At 39.5% G+C, this 20,810-nt stretch overlaps 1 protein-coding gene across 1 annotated transcript in view; it reads right to left on the bottom strand.

Moving 5' to 3' along the window:
• Positions 1-20,810, bottom strand: part of LOC150106702 (C-Jun-amino-terminal kinase-interacting protein 4-like) — a 713,212-nt gene that overhangs the window by 646,563 nt on the left and 45,839 nt on the right.

Here is a 20,810-nt window from a genome sequence, read left to right as displayed (position 1 = left end):
CCCTCTAGCGGGCAATGTTGGTATTCTTGGGCGATTGGGCTGAAGGTCTTCTGATGTGGGTTTTCCAAATTTGAGGAAGTCTCATGCAGCCAAATTTGTTGAGGTTTGGATCGTTTCTTAGGGCTGAAGCTGATTCCATGAAAAGCCTTTCATATCTGTATTTGCTAAGGTGTACTATCCTGGCTTTCTTCCACTGTATTCTATGGCAGGTATCCAGCGCATGGTCAGCAAGACCAGAGTGGCTGTATTGGTGAAAACGGATGTAGTCCTTGTGTTCTGAAATTCTGATATTTGCTGTCCTGCCTGTTTTGCCAAAGTAGGACAGCTTACAGCTGCAAGGGACCTGGTATACACCAGGTAGGTCTAGGGGGGGGGGGGGGGGGGAGGTTGATCTTTAGTAGAGCCGATAAGGGATGCAAATTTTTTATATGGTCTGTAACAAGAAGTTAAGTTATGTTTTTTTTAAGATTTTTGTGATTTTTTCCGAGGTGCCTCGGACGTAGGGTATGGTGATGGATTTAGAGTAATCCTTGTTGTGGGGGTGGGGGGGAGGGAGGTTGTGGTTTACTGGTTTCAATATTTTTTAGATTTTTTGGGGGGAGGTAGCCATTGGCTGAGAAAGTGTTGAGAATGTGGTTTAGTTCTGTGGTTAGGGCATTGTCATTCGAGCAGATAAGTTTAGCCCTGTTGTGTAGTGTCTTAATGACTCCATATTGTTATGAGGAGGGGGGGGGATTGTTGGTGAATGTATCTGCCTGTATGGGTGGGTTTTCTATATACTGAGAAAACCAAGGTTCCATCAGGCTGGCAGGTGACTAGTGTGTCTAAGAAAGGAATGCAGTTGTTTTTTTCCTCTTCCAGGGTGAATTTGAATCTGGGGTGTTGGTTGTTTAAGTGTGTTAAGAAGGAGAGGAGTGCATCAGAGCCATGTGGCCAAATAGCAAATACATCATCTACATAGCAAAGCCAAATGGTTGGTTTTTGTGGGGAAGAGTTTAAGGCTTCCTCTTCAAAAGTCTCCATATAAAAGTTGGCCAAGGGTGGGGAGAGTGGAGAACCCATGGCTGTCCCCTCTATTTGTTTGTAGTATTTTCCTTGCCAAACAAAATAGCCTGAGTTCATTGTGAACTGAAATAGGGCTGTGATATCGGGAGGAAATTTAGCTTGGATTAGCTCTAAGGATTCTTTCAGTGGGACATTTGTAAATAAGGAGGAGACATCATAACTGACTATTATATCAGTGTGTTTGAGTGTAAGATTTTCTATGTTGGCTTTGAAGAGGGCTGAGTTTTTTTATGTATGAATGTATGAAGGTGTGTTGCCAGTATAGTGTGAGAGAGCTTTGGCCAAATGTTTAGTTAGTTTGTATGTGGGGGAATCAATGCCATCCACTATGGGATAATGGCACATTTTCCTTGTGTATTTTTGGGAGTCCATAAATACGAGGGGGGGGGGGGGGGGAATATGGAGTTATATGGTTTTAATTTGTTAGTGATTTCCACAGGCCAAGAAATGACCTTCTTAAGGAGCCTGTGGAGTTTTCTAATTTGTGAGTTGGTGGGATTATACTCGATAGGGAGGTAAGTGGCCCTAAGGGCCACTTACCTCCCTATCGAGTATATCGTGGGTAGAAGGCAAGTATCCTCAAGGGCTCACTTTAGTGAGTACGGGCATGGCAAACCTGAGGTACCTGATGCTGGACCATGCCTTACTTCATGTAATATATATCTGTTATATTATTCTGTAGACTGGTCCCTCCTCTTCTTTCTTTGCTTCTTTCTCCTCTCCTTGCTCCTTCCCCCTGATGCTATTAGAGTATTCGAGGGCTAGGGGTGAGTCTTTCCTATCTTGCTAAGTCATTTCGTCTTATGCAGCCACCGAAGGAGGCAAGCTAGCCTCAATAGGTGCCGGTCCCAAGCCCGGATAAATGTGAGGGTTGATGTCAGGAAGAGCATCCGGTTGTAAAACTTCAGTGCCAACTCAAACTATGATTATGAGTCTAAGAGAAAATGATATAAGGGCTAGGGCGTACCCCTTAAGCGACGCGCAGCCACATCGCCCTACAGCTGTGAGAAGTGGACGAGGGCTACCGCATCAAGGGCGGGTGCGGTTAAAGAAGCGAGCCCAGCAGGTGGAGAGGATGTTGCGAGTGGGAACGCTGAATGTTGGAAGCATGACTGGAAGGGGAAGAGAGGTGGCAGACATGATGAGGAAGAGGAAGTTGGACATTTTATGTGTGCAGGAGACAAGGTGGAAAGGAGGAAAGGCAAAGGAACTGGGAGATGGATATAAATTGTTCTACTCTGGAGCGAATAACGAGGGAAGAAATGGTGTAGGAATTGTGGTGTGTGGCAGAATGAAGGGTGAAGTACTGGATGTGGGTAGAAGGAACGACAGGATCATGCGAATGAAATTGGGTCTTGGAGAAGAGCGGTGTGGTCGTATTATGTGTATATGCCCCGCAAGTTGGTTGTACAGCAGAGGAAAAAGATGAGTTCTGGAACGTGTTAGATGAAGAAATGAGATGGTGATTGTCGGAGGAGACTTGAACGGCCACATAGGAAGACAGAATAGAGACTGTGAAAGGGTGCATGGTGGCCACGGAGTGGGAATGATGAACCAGGAAGGAGAGAGGGTTGTGGACTTTGCAGTAGCGTTTGATCTGGCAATTGTGAACTCGTTTTTCTTCAAGAGGGAAGAACATTTGATAACATTTAGAAGTGGTAACAACAGCTCACAAATTGACTACATTTTGACTAGAAGAAAACATCTTAAGGTTGTGACAAATTGTAAGGTAATTCCAACAGATCAAGTAGCACAACAACACCGACTGCTGTGCGCAGACTTTAAATTAAGATCGAAGATAAGAACTTCTGGTTGCCACGGGATGAAGAAAATTAAGTGGTTTCGCTTAAAAGAAGAGAGTGTGAGGAATCGTTTTAGGGAGAGAGTGTTAGAGAGGATTTCGGATGGACTGGAAAGTGTACAAGATTGGTGGAAACATAATTCAAAAGTAATCCTGAGCTGTGCAATCGAGGTGCTTGGTGAGACATCTGGAAAGATTAGAGAGCAGAAGGAGGGTTGGTGGTGGAATAATGATGTACAAGTGGCAGTGACAGCTAAGAGGAAGGCAAAGCAGAAGTGGGATGAGTCAAGAGTGGAAGAGGACAGAGAGGTGTACAAAGAGAGAAAGCAAGAAGCCAAGAGAGTTGTGGCACAGGCGAAGGCCATGGCATATCAAGATGTGTATGATCAATTAGAAACAAAGGAAGGACAGAGAAAAATTTACCAACTAGCGAAATGTAGAAATAAAGCAGCTAAGGACATCTTACATGTGAGGCAGATCAAAGATGCTGAAGGAAGAGTATTATGGAGGGATGTGGACATAAGAAACAGATGGAAAATATACTTTGAGGGACTTCTGAATGAGGAAAATGCAAGGACTCACAGAGGAGATGGGCAGCCTTCTGAGGGGATGGTGCAGAACATCAGTAGAATGGAGGTGACGGAGGCCATGAAGAGGATGAGGAATGGAAAAGCGGTGGGCCCCCGACAGAATTCCAGTGGAGGCATGGAAGGCACCGGGGGAAGAGGGAATTGACCTGCTGTGGGACCTGTTCATGAAAGTTTGCCAACAGGAAAATATACCCAAGGAATGGAGGGAGAGTACTCTTGTTCCCATCTACAAGGGTAAAGGGGATGCACAAGACTGTAAAAATTACAGAGGAATAAAGTTGATGTCCCACACAATGAAGATCCTAGAAAGGGTTCTTGATGGTAGATTGAGGGAGGAGGTGGAGATTGCAAAGGAACAATTTGGCTTCATGCCTGGTAGATCAACAACAGATGCAATCTTTGGGTTACGACAGATGATGGAAAAATATCGAGAGAAACAAAGGGAGCTACATCTGGTATTTAATGATCTGGAGAAAGCATACGATAGAGTGCCAAGGCAAGAAGTCTGGAGGTGTCTGAGGGAGAAGAAGGTGCCGGAGAAATATGTCAGGTTGGTGCAGGAAATGTACAGAAATGTGAAGACAAGTGTTCGGACCTGTTTGGGACAGACAGAAAGTCTTCAAGTAACAGTTGGTTTGCATCAAGAGTCAGCATTAAGTCCGTTTCTGTTTAATATTGTGATGGAGGTGGTAACAGAGGAGGTGAGAGAAGATGCACCTTGGACAATGTTGTATGCAGATGACATCTTGCTGTGTGTAGATACAAGAGAAGAAGCAGAAACTAAACTGGAAAGATGAAGAAAAGTACTGGAAGAGAGAGGTATGAGACTGAGCAGAAGTAAGACAGAGTATATGTGTTGCGCAGTGGGCGGTGGCCAGGAGACAGACCTGGAGCTGGAAGGAAATGTCATCAGGAAGGTGAGAGACTTTAGATACTTAGGTTCGACAGTGGAAGAAGATGGAGGAGGTGAGAAGGAAGTGGGATGCAGGATACAAGCAGGTTGGAGGAACTGGAGGGAGATGGCTGGAGTGTTATGTGATAAGAGGGTGCTGATCAATCTGAAAGGCAAAATTTATAGGACAGTAGTGAGGCCAGCTATGACATATGCTATAGAAACTGTGGCCCTGAGGAAAAATAACATCAGCAGGATGGAAGTAGCAGAGATGAGAATGCTTAGGTGGATGTGCGGTGTGACCAGAAAGGATCATCTGAGAAATGACTATGTCAGGGGAACAGTGAAAGTTACGAACTTAGGAGCGAAAATACAGGAGGCAAGGTTGAGATGGTTTGGTCATGTGATGAGGAGGGAGGACGAATATGTGGGAAGAAGGGTCATGCAGATGGATGTGCAAGGAAGGCGGAAGCGTGGGCGGCCAAAGAAGAGATGGAGGGAGCTGGTAGAAGAGGACTTGAAGATGAAGAACTTGGATGTGGTGACAGCCCAAGACAGGAAGGTGTGGAGGAGACTCATAATAAACAGTGACCCCACTTAAGTGGGAGAAGCTGCAGAAGAAGAAGGGAGGTAAGTGGCCCGATCTAACAACAGAGATTTCAGCTTACCTGTGTAATCTTTTTGGTTAAGCAATACTGTGGCATTCCCTTTGTCAGCTTTGGTAATTATTATTTTCTTGTTTTTCTTTAATTCTAATAGAGATTTAATTTCTTTACTTGGCATGTTGGTTTTAGGTGGTTTAGCTTTGGTCAGAACACAAGCTACATCCAGTCTGATATCGTTGGCGACGTGGCTTGGAAGGTGTCGAATCCCACGTTCAATTCGTATCATGATATCCTCACCAGATATTCTTCTGGGTGCAATGGCGAAGTTGTGACCACGTGCGATGGCATCGAGTGCTTCAGGTTTCACATTAAGTGATGACAGGTTAACTACCATTTCGGTAGGAAGTTACGGTTTCGAGATCGCGTCCTTTTTTAAATTTTCAAATTTTTTGATGTGTCGATCTCATACTTTTTTAAATTCTTTCTCCGCTGCAGTGCACGAGATGTCATATACAATCGACCAAATTTCGTGGCTTAAGGTGCTTTAAAGGTCATCTTCGAGTGCTTGTATAGCTGAGTTAACTTCACTCAGGAAACGGCGAGTGGTGGCAATTTGTTCTCTGAGTAAGGCTTGGATGGCACGGTTATAAATACAAAGTGACTTTTGTGAAGAGAAACGGTGCTTGAATTTCACACAGTTAGGGATTACCTGGTTATCCCAGCAGCGCTTCAGGAAGGCGAGACGATTCAGTTGTCTTGATAGCTTCGATTTCAATTTACCGTAATGGCATGCTTTACGTGCGATAACATCTCCGTGGATAATCGTAATTCTCGTGGAAAGCCTTAGACGTTGGTTATGTATTTTCACTATATAATTTAAGAAAATTACGTCCAAATTAAATTAAATACATTAAAATACATTTTAACGTATTTCAATATTTCGGCAACATCACGTTGCCATTTTCAAGAACTTAAGTACAAGACACGTGCACGCAGGCACAACAAAACAGTAAGTGAGGAAGAAGATGAAGAAAGCTATTATTTCTCCTAAACTCCTAATTGTGCACTCTAGCGGGCAATGTTGGTATTCTTGGGCAATTAGGCTGAAGGTCTTCTGATGTAGGTTTCCCAAATTTGAGGAAGTCTCATGCAGCCAAATTTGTTGAGGTTTGGATCATTTCTTAGGGCTGAAGCTGATTCCATGAAAAGCCTTTCATATCTGTATTTGCTACGGTGTATTATCCTGGCTTTCTTCCACTGTATTCTCTGGCAGGTATCCAGCGCAGGGTCAGCAAGACCAGAGTGCCTGTATTGGCAAAAACGGATGTAATCCTTGTGTTCTGAAATTCTGGTATTTGCTGTCCTGCCTATTTGACCAAAGTAGGACAGCTTCTTCTAACCGCAACTTCCTACTGAAACTAAAATGTTAAAGATACCACGCTATTTTAAACCTGGTTTTACTCCATTTCCCAAGTAAGCAAACAGATAAACAAGTCAAGTTTGCGCCTGCAAGTGTTGCAAGTCTAGCTGACCCTGCACGTAGTGAGGGTCAGCTAGACTTTACCAGAGTTGCCTTGGTCTTGCACTACGTGCAGGGTCAGCTAGACTTGCAACACTTGCAAACTTGACTTGTTTGTCTGTTTGCTCACTTGGGAAATGGAGTAAAACCAGGTTTAAAATAGCTTGGTATCTATAACATTTATTATACCCAAGGGAAAATACTTTCTACATTTATATCTCCTCCTGAGAGTTTTATTTAATAAGGTTAAAACACCTTATGGTAACTTGTTCTGGTAAAATACTTATAAGCTCTGTATTACTAAAATCTTGGTATTTCTAGTCTGGCTCCCACTGATGAGACCTCAATAAAGGTCGAAACCGGACTGGGTAGTGGCCCCTTGCCTTTAATACAAAGTATCATACATCTCCTCCAGGAGATGAGCTTTGCATTAGGGGTAAATATTAAGATTAGTGATCAGAGCTTATCCTACTTTTAATGAGTTGCTTTGGTCTTGCACTATGTGCAGGGTCAGCTAGACTTGCAACACTTGCAGGCACAAACTTGACTTGTTTGTCTGTTTGCTTACTTGGGAAATGGAGTAAAACTAGGTTTAAAATAGCTTGGTATCTTACACACACACACACACACATATATATATAGGATTACAACCTTTCATGGATGGGAGCCACAAAAAAATTCTTCTTTGCCCACACTGCCAGACATTGATAAACTTAATTAACTATTGCCCTTGGAGTGCTTAAGGATCAAAGCAGTATAACTGAGATTAGACCTCCACATAGCCTTTAAAGGAAAGCGGAGAACCAACCAGGGCTTCTGACCTAATGTCCAATCCTCACCTTCTCGTCGTGCACCCTGTTGGGTATCTACCTGGATACTAAACGAACGAGGATGGGCTGCCAATTTGGGATTTAGTCGAAAAAATTGTAATTCTTATTGGCTTAAACCAAATTACAAAATGATGGCACAACATGACAAAATTTCATGCCGGCTGGAACGTCGCCCGGTTAAGCAATGCCCCCATTGTTTTCACCAGGGAACCAGAATGAACAGCGAAAAGTCAGCTAGTGGAACAAATCTGATAAAACACCCCGACTCAACATCACCAGAGTAAAAGATCAGTACTATCAACATAAGAAGCCTGAATGGCAAAGAAATGGAGCTAGATGAGGAATTAGATAAGTACCAGATTGACATAATAGGGGTGACTGAAACAAAAAACACAAAAACTGGTGAGATCTTTCTGAGCAATAAATACAAAATGTTATATTCAGGCAATAAAAATCAAGGAAAAGAAGGAGTAGCCATAGTATTCAACACAAAATACGAGGTTAATCTTCTTGAATGGTAGTCAGTCTCAAGTAGAGTAATGTGGACAAATATGAGAATGGGGAACTGGACAATGAGACTTATTTGTGCCTATGCTCCCACAGAAGGTTCTACTAAGGCAGAAGGGAGGAATTTTTTGAGGATTTAGAGAAAGCATCTGACACAATGAAAAAGGAAAAGTTGGTCCTTGTTGGGGATCTAAATAGCAGAGTAGGAAATGATTGTTAGACATACAAAAATATTTTGGGAAAATTTCGAGAAAAGAACAAAGCTAATAATAATGACAAATATCTGTTGGATTTCTGATCAGGACATGGACTGGTTATTACTAACACCATGTTCCAACATAAAAATGTGCACAAATTCACATAGAGAAAAGAGGCAAGAAATAAGAAAGGTCTCATTGACTATGTTATTGTTGATAGTGATGTTTTCTCCCTTGTGCAGGACACCAGAGTGTACAGAGAATTTGAAATTGGAAGTGATCACCATTTAGTCTTGAGCAGGATAAAATTGAATTTCATATTGAAAAGAATAACATGTAAGAAAGTTTTAAAGAGAATTAAAGTTGACAGCTCTCAGATGTGGACTGTAGACTAAAACACACACAGATTATTGAAGAAAAATGAAAGAGTTTGAGAACAGGAACCAAACTTTAGAGATTCAGTGGCAAGCCTTGAAGAAAACCTTGACTGATTCAGCCAGAGAGGCATGTGGTGAGGTTGTCTGCAAGGATAGAAAAATCAGAACTCCATAGTGGACACAGAAAGTTAAATAGGCAGTGAAGGAAAAGAAGAAAGCATATCAAACGTTCCTGGCAAATAAGTCAGCTTTTGCTCTTAGAGAATACAGAGACAAATGTAAGAAAGCTAAACACTGTGTAAAACTAGCTAAACAAAAGCCATGGTAGGACTTGGGCAAGAACATAGAAAATAATTATCAAGAAAGTGGCAAAATATTTTGTAGGTTGTTGAAGAAGAAGATTAGAAATGGAGGAAAGAGCACTGTAAAAGGAGTTAGAGATGATAAAGATGACATGAAAATGGGAGAAAAAGATATCCTTAAAGTATAGTGTAATTACTTCGAGAAATTGCTAAATAAAACAAGCAATGATACCACAGTGGAAAAAAAACACTCTACAGGCATATAGTCAGGAATAAATATGCATACTTGAAGTAGAAAAAAGCCATCAAAGGCTTCAAATGTGAAAAGGCAGCAGGAGTAGATGATATTTGGCTGTATAATGACGGTGGTATAAAAGTCTTATAGTGGCTATACTGCATAGTTCAGAAATCCTGGACAGAGGGACGAATTCCCGATGATTGGAGTAGAGCTCTCATAGTACCCATATATAAAAAGAAAAATAAAACTGAATGGGAGAATTACAGAGATATTTCCCTATTGAGTGTTCCTGGTAAGATATATGCAAGTATACTTGAGAAACAGTTAAGAATTGTCGAATTAAAGATTGGTGAAGAACAAGCTGGATTCAGCCAAATAGAGGCTGTCAGGATCAGATCTTCACTTTACGACAAATAGTGGAGAAATCATAGGAATATAACAAAGATCTCTATTTGAGTTTTGTAGATCTGGAAAAGGCTTATGATAAGGTGCCAAGAGAGAAGCTATTCAATACGCTACAGTTATATAGTGTCAATGGGGCATTATATGCAGGAGGCAATGGCTGCCTGTATACCTAGAGTCCGAATAATAAATCAAGTAGGGATTAAATGGATGAATAACACCATTAAGCTTTAGCTGAAAAAAAAGAAACAACTGTGAAGGGAATTTAAGGAGAAAGTGACCGACAGGCACATGAATGATATAAAGCCCAGACAAGAAGGGTAACAAGTGTGGTAAGAAAAGCAAAAGGGGATTATGAAAGAACATTAGCCATGCAGGCTAAAGAGAATCCCAAACAGTTTTTTCGATATGTTGCAATTAAAGAAAAAATGTATACGGCAGATTGATTTTAAAGAATTCCGATGGCAGGGAGGTAACCGAATCAGTTGATATAGTAGAATTACTGAGTGAACACTTTGCAAGAGTATATGATCCATTTGGTGACATTGCAGAAATGGAAGAACAAACAGCTTATATGGGAATTGTGGTGAATGAAGTGGTGGTGAATAGTCTATTACAAAACCTCAATGTCAACTCATCTGCGGGATTGGATGGTATACCAGCTTGTGTCGTATGAGAAGTGGCTAAAGAACAGTCAGTGGCTTCGACCATTTTGTTTAATTTGACTCGCGGGTCTGGGTTAGTCCCAAGGGGATGGAAAGAGGCGAAAATAGTTCCACTGCATAAAGGAGGTTCCAAGACTGCTGTTGAAAATTACTTTCAACAATTACTTCCAGTTTGCCATCCATTGTATATGTGGTGAAAAATCATTGTGTGTGTGCTTTTTAATTTCAAGTTTACTGAAAAAAGTTAACAAGGACAATGGCATGAATTATTATTAACACCAGACCTCCATGGAGTTTAAAGACTCAATGCAGGAGGTAAAGACACACAAAGCCCATCAAACTGTGCTTTAAACTCATTTAGTATCTGCATTCATTCACCAAAATGTCAGGCAAAGCATTCCACTGGCCAACCACTCTCCATGAAAAGAACCTATTCTTTATGCCCCTACTCACATCTTCCTTATACAACTTCCAAATACCAGTTATGACCTTATTCAGTCTTCTCGGGATCCTTTACAGCATATCCTCATCACCATGAAAACCAGAGGACCAAATCTGTGCATAATAATCCATACTAGGTCTTAAACAATAGAACTAGAACCTCTCTATTTCTACAAGTTAAGGTCCTTCACATCATTACCATAATCTGATGTAATGTCTTCACATCTTGTGCAATGTGACCTCTTAACTACAGATCCTTGTCCACCACCACCACCACTCCAAGGTCTATTATATCCTTAAATTCCTCCAAAGTGTTTACTTTGTATCCCATTATTGCCTATGAAATTTCACAACCCTAACTTTGTAACAATGAATTGACAATTCCACACTGTTGCCCATTCATACAATCTATTCAAGTCTTCCAGTAAGGCCACGTCTTATATCACCAGTTAAACCTACCCAATATCCCGTGAGGATAGAAGGGATAAAAAGGGAGGGGGAGTGCTATTGATGATAGAGAAAGAGTTATGTCCATACAAGGTAGAGATGCAAGAGGGAAATGGGGCCAGTGGTTTTGAGGCAGTATGGTGTGAGATAGAGGTGAATAGAATCAAATACTTGGTGGGATGTTGTTATAGACCTGGTAATGTGGATGGTGGTGATAGTGAAATGTATAGTCAAATAAGCCAAGCAAATAAGAAAAGGGTGATCATTATGGGTGATTTTAATTATGGCAATATAGACTGGATTGAAGAGATAGCGACTGGAAGTAAAGAAAATGAGTTTCTTGAGTTTTTGAGGGATAACTACCTCAGACAGTATGTAACAGAGGGCACACGAGGATTAAGGGTCTTGGATTTGGTCATCTCATCGGAGGATGTAATTATAAATGAGGTGTCAAATCATCCACCAATTGGTGAAAGTGACCATGAGGTGATTACCTGGGTGGTTGCCAGCAGTGCAAGGACCCCTGTGAAAAAACGGTATATGTGGAACTACAAGGGGGGTGATTATGAAGAGCTCAGGAGACAGCTTGCAGATGTAGCATGGAATGAGGAGTTAGCTGGAAAAGAGATCAATGCAGCTTGGGGGATTTTCAAAAACTATTTAGTAGATGCAATGTCTAAATGTATACCACGGGTGAGAAGGTTAAATAAGGTAGGTGTGAGATGGATGAATAAAGAGATTAAGCATGCAATACAGAAAAAAAAGGCATTGTGGAGACAGCATAAGAGAAGTGGAAGTAACCAACTTCATGAGGTCTACAAAGACCAGGCAAGGAGGGTGACTTGGTTGGTGAGAGTAGCTAAAGAGAGGTATGAACAGCAGTTAGCTAATGAAGCCAAAAAGAATCCTAGGGAGTTCTTTCGATATGTAGCCATCAAAAGAAAGAATGATTATGGAAGGATGACATTGATTGGAGGAAATGGTATAAAGACAGCTGTTGCAGAATGTGTTGTGGAGATACTTAATGAGCAATTCATAAAGATCTTTCAATCTTGTGAATGTGACTTCATGAAGAGATTAAGAGCAGTTGATGATGGGGAGGAGAGACTGACTGTAAGTGAGCAAGAGGTGTTTGGGGAGTTGAGTAAACTAGATGTAAATAAGGCTGTGGGACTTGATAATATATCACCACGTATTCTGAAGGAGTGTGCCAGAGAGTTGACACCTGCCTTGACATATTTTTTTAATACGAGTCTTGCACTTGGTCAAGTTCCTAAAGAGTGGAAGGAGGGCAAGATTGTGCCACTTCATAAAGGAGGTGATCGAACTCAAGCATCAAACTATAGGCCTATCTGTGTGTCAGGTGTTGTGGTTAAGTTGTTGGAGAAGCTTGTGAGAACTAGGATCCAGAGTTGGGTTGACAACAATGGTATAATCTTTGATGGACAGCATGGATTTGCTAAAGGGAGGTCATGTTTTAGTAATCTACTTACTTATTACAATAAAGTGACTGCTTCCTTGGACAGAGGAGAAGGATACACAGTAATATACTTGGATTTCGCAAAGGCTTTTGATAGAGTACCTCATGATAAGTTGACAGTCAAACTAGAGCAGATGGGGTTGGATATTAGATTAGTGCATTGGATTGGAGACTGGCTATCTGATAGGTATCAACAAGTTGTGTATGGGGGTGCAATATCCAGGAAAAGGAAAGTCACTAGTGGAGTGCCTCAGGGGTCTGTTTTAGGGCCATTACTATTTAACTTATATATTAATGATATTGGTGAAGATTTGGATGGAGATATTCAGTTGTTTGCAGATGATGCAAAGTTGGGACGAACCATAAAGAGTAGTGAAGATGTTGTGGCCTTGCAAGAAGACTTGAATAAATTGAGTGATTGGGCAAGCAAATGGGGATGTGAGTTCAATGTTGCAAAATGTAAAGTTTTAAAATTTGGAAAACAAAGATGGGATGCAGAATTTATGCTTGGTGAGAATATATTGTTGGAAGTAGAGGAAATAAGAGATCTGGGGGTGATAGTGGATAAGGATCTAAAATTTAGGGGACACATCGCCAAAATTGTGAAGACAACACAAAGACTTCTGGGAATGATGCGGAGGACACTGACATGTAGAAGTAGGGAGATACTTGTTCCAATGTATAAGGCTTTGATTAGGCCACACTTGGACTATTGTGCCCAGATTTGGTCACCGGGTTTTCAGAAGGATGAAGAGATGTTGGAAAGGGTCCAAAGGCGACTGACTAAGGTAGTTTCTGACCTCTGGAATGTTGAGTATGAGGAAAGATTGAAAAGATGTAATTTGCAGAGTCTCGTGGAGAGAAGGAAGAGGGGAGATATGATAGAGACCTACAAGTTGGTAAGGGGTTGTTATAGGATCAATGGTGGAGAAGTTCTACAGAGAATAGTGGGAGATCAGGGGAGAACCAGAGGTCATCCCTGGAAACTGTATAAGGAGGGTGTGAGAGGCAGGTTTTTTTCGTGCAGAGTTGTGAGTGATTGGAATGCCTTGCCTGAGAGCGTGGTGTCTGCAAGTAGTTTGAATGTGTTTAAGACACGGTATGATGAGATGTGTGTGTGTAAGATAAAAGGACCTCCTAGATGAGTCTTTGACTCCTTGAGGTCTTGTTTAATAATAATAATAATAATAATAATATCATTAATATACAAATTAAATAACAATGGTCCCAAAACTGACTCTTACAGTACACTACTAGTGACTTTCCTAATTCCAGATAGTGCCCCCCCCCCCCCACACACACACAGCATTGGATAGCATTCACCTATCCAACTCACTAGTCTATCATCTAATCACATCTGCTTCAGTGTAGCAACCAACTTGTGGTGTGGCAATCTATCAAAAGCCTTTGCAAAATCTAAGTATACCACTGTGTATTCATCTCCTTTGTCCAATGCATTCATCACCTTGTTATAGTACATAAGCAAGTTTGTAAAATATGACTGCCCTTTAACAAACCCATGCTGATAAGCATAAAGAATACCACTGTTGTCAACCCACTTTTGTGTCCTATATTTCACCAACCTCTCTAATACCTTAACTACGATTACAGATATAGATGTTGGCCTATAATTTTTTACCTTAGCCTTATCACAACCTTTATGAGGTAGAACAATTTTGTCTTCCTTTCAGTCCTTTGGGACCTGTGTGCTGTTGCAAGATTCTTGTTAAACAGATAGGACAAGTCTGATGCTAACTCCTTTGAACATTCCCTCAGGACACGTGATATGTCATCAAGTCCTATTGCCTTACTGACATCTAACTTACTATTGTGTACCTGAAGCAATCACCAATCTCCCACCTTTCAAAAGTGCCTTCTTCCAGATTTCATGCTTAATCCCCTTGTTCATCCATTTTATGCCTACCTTATTTAGTCTTTTGACTTTCAGAATACATTCACATATTGATACTGTTATATATTTCTTTGTAGTTCACAAGCAGCATTTATTTCCTTACTGCTCAACTCCTCATTCCATGCTATAGCTCCAAGCTGTCTCCTAATCATGTCATAATCACTAGCCTTGTACTTCTACATATATCCCTTCCTTGTTATATATATTTATATATTGATGAATGTGTAAAAATATGTCTGCATGAAGAAGAAGGAACATGTTATAAGGTCAAGTGAGTTACTGACAGATGTGCAACACTTAAGAAATGTAGCGCATCTGTCAGTAACTCACTTGGCCTTATAACGTGTTCCTTCCTCGTCATGCAGATATATTTTTACACATTCATCAATATACACATATATATAAAACAAGGAAAGGATTTCTTCAAATCTTTCCCTGTACAGGCTGACCACTGCTAGAAAAAGACCATAACGCTGGTTATAAATCACCTTTCCATCTGAAGAGGTCAGAATAGAATCAGTGTTTATGTCATTCTGTATTTCTGGAGAAAACAGATTTTTGATGTTATCAAGAACTTCATCTACTGGGACACCAGTAAATAAGGATATAGTATCTAGATTAACTACAACATGTGGCCATGATATTATTATTATTATTAATATTATTATTGCATGGCACCTCTAGGGAACCCAAAGACTCATCGAGGGAGAACACCTACTCTACATTTTTCTCTCTCTCTCTGTCTCCACCACTCAATCCACCAACAACAACTAACTGCAACTATACCAATGCCATCTATCACCAACCACCACCACTAGTATTTCCACAGACAATCACAAACATCCATGCCCATGGCAGGATTAGAACCTGCAGCCTATTGGCTGGAGAGTGAATATGCTAACTGCTCAGCTAACCAGGCCGGCATATTTAATGCCAAAGGTTCTTAAACTAAGCATATCATATTTTTGATATAGTAATGTTCCATCCACAGCAGGATACACTGAAATTTCTAAGTTATAAATCTATAATCTAAATAGACTGCATTACAGTGTGATAAAAACAAAAGCTGGAGATTTTTTTTTGTAAATCATCTCCATTGTCAACTTTCAAAATAATGATACTTGTGTACATTTGACTTTAAAATAATGTTGGATCTTTAATATCCACAATTTCTATATAATTTACATTGCCAAAATGAAGCTATATGGCTCTTTCTTTATTAATGATACTTTTGTTATTCCCAAGATGGAAAAGGTTTTCTTTCTAAAGCTAATATATTACTTTTGGGAATGGTAGTTACGGTTGTCTGCATCATAGATGAGATTTGAATCTACGTCATTCCAACTAAAGGTTACTGCAACAGAGCTACAGAGACTCATGCTTGTTAGTAGTAAATATTATTATTATTATTATTATTATTATCTTAGACCTCCAGGGAGTCAAGAACTCATCGAGAGAGGTTATAAATCACCCAAACCAGCTACCATACCTTCCCTTAAATTCATCCACAATAGATGTACTCACTACCCTTAAGGGCAAATTATTCCACTCACTCACTGCTCTCTGGGAGAAAAACCTAGGTCTTACACCCTTCTTGACTGTGAACAAAGTTAACTTCCATGGATTCCCCGTGTTTTCTCTCCCCACCTTCCATATAACAAAAAATTTCATCAGTTGATATCCTATTACACCTATTCAGAAGTATATAGATCTCTATCATATCACCGCTCTTTCTCCTGTTAACCAGAGTTCTGCAATCCACATACTCGTAATCTGTCCTCATAATCTAAATCCATAATCCAGATATAATCTTTGTAACTCTTCTTTGCACCCTTTCCACAGCTTCTTTATCCTCTTGGAACCTGGGAGACCAAATCTGCACACAATAATCCAGTTGTGGTCTTAGATATATATTTTGTGTGTGGGATTCATATTTAAAAAGCAATAATGCCAATTTAAATTTGTCAGCAAGACAGAAAGTTAGAAAAATAGCTGAATATTATTATTATTATTATTCAGGCCTCCATGGAGTCAAAAGACTCATCGTGGGAGTACCTTCCTAAGAACATAAAGTGTGTCAAGACTCATCGAGGGGAGGTTCCCCCTAAGAAACACAAAGTCTATCATACCACTCCTTAAACTCATTGACCGTTCTCGCTCTCACCACTGTATCAGGCAATGCATTCCACGGCTCAACCACCCTCCATGCAAAGAAACCACTCCTCACCCTCTTGCTCACAGTTTCCTTTCGTAACGTCCAGGGATGGCCTCTTGTCATCACTCCTTCCTGCTGTTCAATCAAGTGAAAGAACTCCCCAGTGTCAACCGTGGAACCACCTCTCAACAGTTTAAAAGTCTCAATCATATCACCTCTCCTTCTTCTATCCACCAAACTCTGCAGTCCACATTCCCTCAGTCGATTCTCATAACTATCCTTGTACAGTCCTGAGACCATCTTTGTCATCCGTCTTTGTATCTTTTCCACAGTTAATTTATCCCCTTCAAATCCTGGGGACCAAATTTTAGAACAATAGTCTAAGTGTGGTCTGATCAGAGACTTATACAATGGAATGATAACCCTCTTATCTCTGCAGGTCAGTGTCCTTCTCATAATTGCAGCAATCCTCTGTGTTACCTTCACCACCTTTGCAATATGTCCCCTAAACTTCAGGTTTCTATCAATCATCAATCATAGATCTCTTGTCTCCCCAACTTCCTCCAGTATAACTCCTCCCATAGAGTATGCAGCATTCCATCGATGTTTCCTACACCTCAAGACCTTACATTTTGCTGATTAAACTGACACCCCCATTCATTTGCCCATCTATCTAGCTTATTCAAATCCTCTTGCAGGGCTACCACATCTGCACTATTACTAATAATCCTTCCCAGCTTCGCATCATCCGCAAACAACTGAATATCTCCTTGCAATCCACTGGCAATGTCATTGAAATAAAGGTTAAACAATATAGGTCCTAGTACTGAGCCCCGTGGGACCCCACATGTAACCTTCTGTTTCCTTGAAACTGCTCCACCATACACAACTCTCTGATACCTATCAGACAGCCAATCCTGAATCCAGTTGACCAATCTGACATCCAGACCCATGTGTTGCAACTTAAATATCAGCTTTTAATTAAAAATAAAATTACAATTAAGACATTTGCATATAAAATCCATATAGAGACAATACAATAAAAAATTATTCACATACATATGGATTAGGTCTGTTTTCTCCAAACTGGAAAATCTAGTCTTGCAGAACATAGGGTTTTTATTAGCCAGAGGATCCTATGGGATAACACAAAAATTCTTCAGACAAGTCCTTTCAAATCTGAGACACTTCAAAGAATACTATGAAGCTCATCACAGTTCAACCCAGTCTTAATTAGAATGATGGTCTAAAAATTTGTAAATTCCTAAATTAGCAAGAGGATCCTATGGGATTACACAAAAATTCTTCAGACAAGTCCTTTCAAATCTGAGAGACTCCTCAAAGAATACTATGAAGCTCTTCACAGTTCAACACAGTCTTAGTTAGAATGATGGTCTAGAAATTTCTAAATTCTAGGAAATAGTGACTTTCAACTTTCACCAATAATTCAGTATTCACATTTGTAATATGTATCTGCAATGCCACAAACAGTTGTGGTGTGTGTGTGTGTGTGTGGTGTACACCGTTTTTTTTTTTTTTCCCCCGGTAGGTTTATGTATGTAGTTATATGTCCATATTCTTTTTATATGTTTAATTACACACATTTTTATCTTATAACATGCAATCTCATGCTGATTTAATCGTCATATCTTATATACACTTTCTATTCATCCTAATCCATATGTATATCTATATGCAATTTTCATCATCATCATCATCATAAAATTCCTAACATGTACCCTCAAGGGGTGTACAGGATATGATAGTACTACATGAAAAACTTACATTATTACTAACCTCTTATCTACAATTTTCTTCCAAATCAATCAGTTATCTATCAAGACTCCAACATTATCAGATTTTATATTTCTATCTTCTAAGACACTTTTAACTGTGTCAATCCACCTATATCTTTTTCCTGCCAACCTGGTAGAGAACACTTGTTTTGCTAATCTTTCCTCTCCCATTCTTTTAAAGTGACCATACCACCTGAGATTAGCTTTGCTAACACATTCCTGGATACTAACAATGTCAAGTTCTTTCCTAATATCCTCATTTTAAATACATCTTGCCATTGATGCCATTTGTTCACATCCCTAATCTTTGGTCAAGTGTTTTATTTCTAACCCAGCTCTCAGATCTATAAGTTAAAATTATACAGTCTTGTATACAGCTAATTTAGTGTTTTGACTAATTCCTCTCTTATTCCATAAACATTTATTCAGTTGACTCCCTACCATACCAGTTTTGTTGATTCTGTTATCTATTTCCATATTTAATTTACCATCTTCATTACAAATAGTGCCTAAGAAATGTTTTACTTGTTCTATAGGTTCACCATTCAAGATACAGTTGATGTTTGCAATGTTTCTGCCTATTTTCACCATCTTTGTCTTTTTTATTACTGACCACCTTCACACCATATCTATCACAACAGTTATTCAATTTAGTCAGGGAATCTTGCAGACTTGTAGCGGATTTATTTAGAAGTATATCATCCACATAAAGCAAAGAGCTGAGATTAACATCTCCAATTTTGATATCAGATATAATACCACTTTCCTTCATAATGCAATCCATATAGATAATGAATAACAGTGGAGATAATGTGCAACCTTGTCACACACTTGATTTAACATCGAACCATATCCTGTACCTCCTTCTTTTCTAACTACTGACTTACAACTCAAATAAAGACTAAGTATTGTTCAATATAATGTTCCATTTACACCATATAGCTGTAGCATTTTGAACAAGATTTCTCTTGGCCCCCTTGTCATATACCTTTTCCAGATTTACAAAACTTAAATACAGATCCTGATTATATTACCAAGATTTCTCAGCTATGTATTTTAAAGTGAAAATCTAATCCTGAAATCCTCTATTTGGCCTGAATCCAGCTTTTTCTTCACCAAGCTTTCCTTCAACAATTTTCCTTCATCAATTTTTCTAAAAGTCTTGCAGTGCAACCACTGCAAGACTTTTAAGACCTCCATACTTGAGCATTTCTGGTCAAATATCATCTACTCCAACTGCCTTTCCACATTACAGGTTTTTGATGGCTTTTTCTACTTCAAGTATGGATATATATTTCTGATTGCATGCCTGTTGAGTGTTTTTTTAACACTAAGTAAATGAAACAATCAGTGCTGTCACTGACTGTTTCATTTAGCAATTTTTCGATGTAATTACTCCATACATCAAGGATATCTTTTTCTCCCATTTTCATGTCACCTTTTATCATCTCTAATTCCTTTTACAGTACTCTTTCCTCCATTTCTGAGCTTCTTCAACAACCTCCAGAATATCTTGTCCCTTCTTGATATTTGTTTTCCATGTTCTTACCAAAGTCTTCCCATGACTTTTGTTTAGCTAGTTTTACACAGTGTTTAGCATTGTTACATAATTTCATATGCAATTTTATTTTTAATTTAGTAATTTTTCTTTTTAAACCTTCTCTGGACACATGTGTTTATAACTCTGATAATAACTATGTTTTCAGTTTCCACAGGTTCCTAAGAGTGTCATGTAACTGGTCTGAGTATGGCAGAACAGAAACATGTTCATTCCTTTCTAGCTTCATGCAATGACCATTTTGTATGTGTGTGTGTGTGTGTGTGTGTGTGTGTGTGTATTCACTTTGATGATGTGATGGGATACTATCACAAAATAAGTTTTATATTAAATTCCTTATTTTCCTTACATAATTTGTGTGCAGTGAGTTAATCATGTGTATGAATTATGTTAGAATTAACAATTAAATATACAAGCAATATTAATGAGCCATCCTTTAAAATAGAAAAGCTAAAATGCTGTTACTTTTTTATTTCTCTATGATAAATTTAGTTTAATCCTTTATCCCAGTGAGAGCAAACAAAGTTTGCACCTGAAAATATCTTCAGGACTGAATATAGTGTTGTACTATCTTACCTGGGTAAGTAGTACAACACCAGGCAACTCGTAGCAAAGGTGGAGCAAGCTACCAATACTCATATCCCAGTATCTCCACCTTTGCTACGAGTTGCCTGGTGTTGTACTACTTACCCAAGTAAGATAGTACAACACTATATTCAGTCCTGAAGATATTTTCAGGCGCAAACTTTGTTTGCTCTCACTGGGATAAAGGATTAAACTAAATTTATCATAGTCTAACCTAGTGAAAAATAAACTTTCAACATCTTTCTCTAAATCCAGAGTAATTTAATAAAAAAAGGTGGCAAACCTTTTGGCAACTCCTATAGGTAAAGATGACCTTGCTACTGCTTCTGCCTGGTATCTCCAACTCTGGGCCTGGCTCCCACTGAAGAGACCTCAATTGAAGAGACTTTCAACTTTCAACATCAAGGTCGAAACTAGTCTGGGTAGTGGCCAATCCCTTAATGCAT

This window comes from Typopeltis vanoorti, chromosome 5, assembly GCF_054136105.1.
Source record: "Typopeltis vanoorti isolate ZY-2024b chromosome 5, IOZ_Tvanoo_1.0, whole genome shotgun sequence".
NCBI lineage: Eukaryota > Metazoa > Arthropoda > Arachnida > Uropygi > Thelyphonidae > Typopeltis > Typopeltis vanoorti.
The sequence above is the reverse complement of the archived record's forward strand: the minus strand, read 5'-3'. Positions and strand labels throughout refer to the sequence as shown.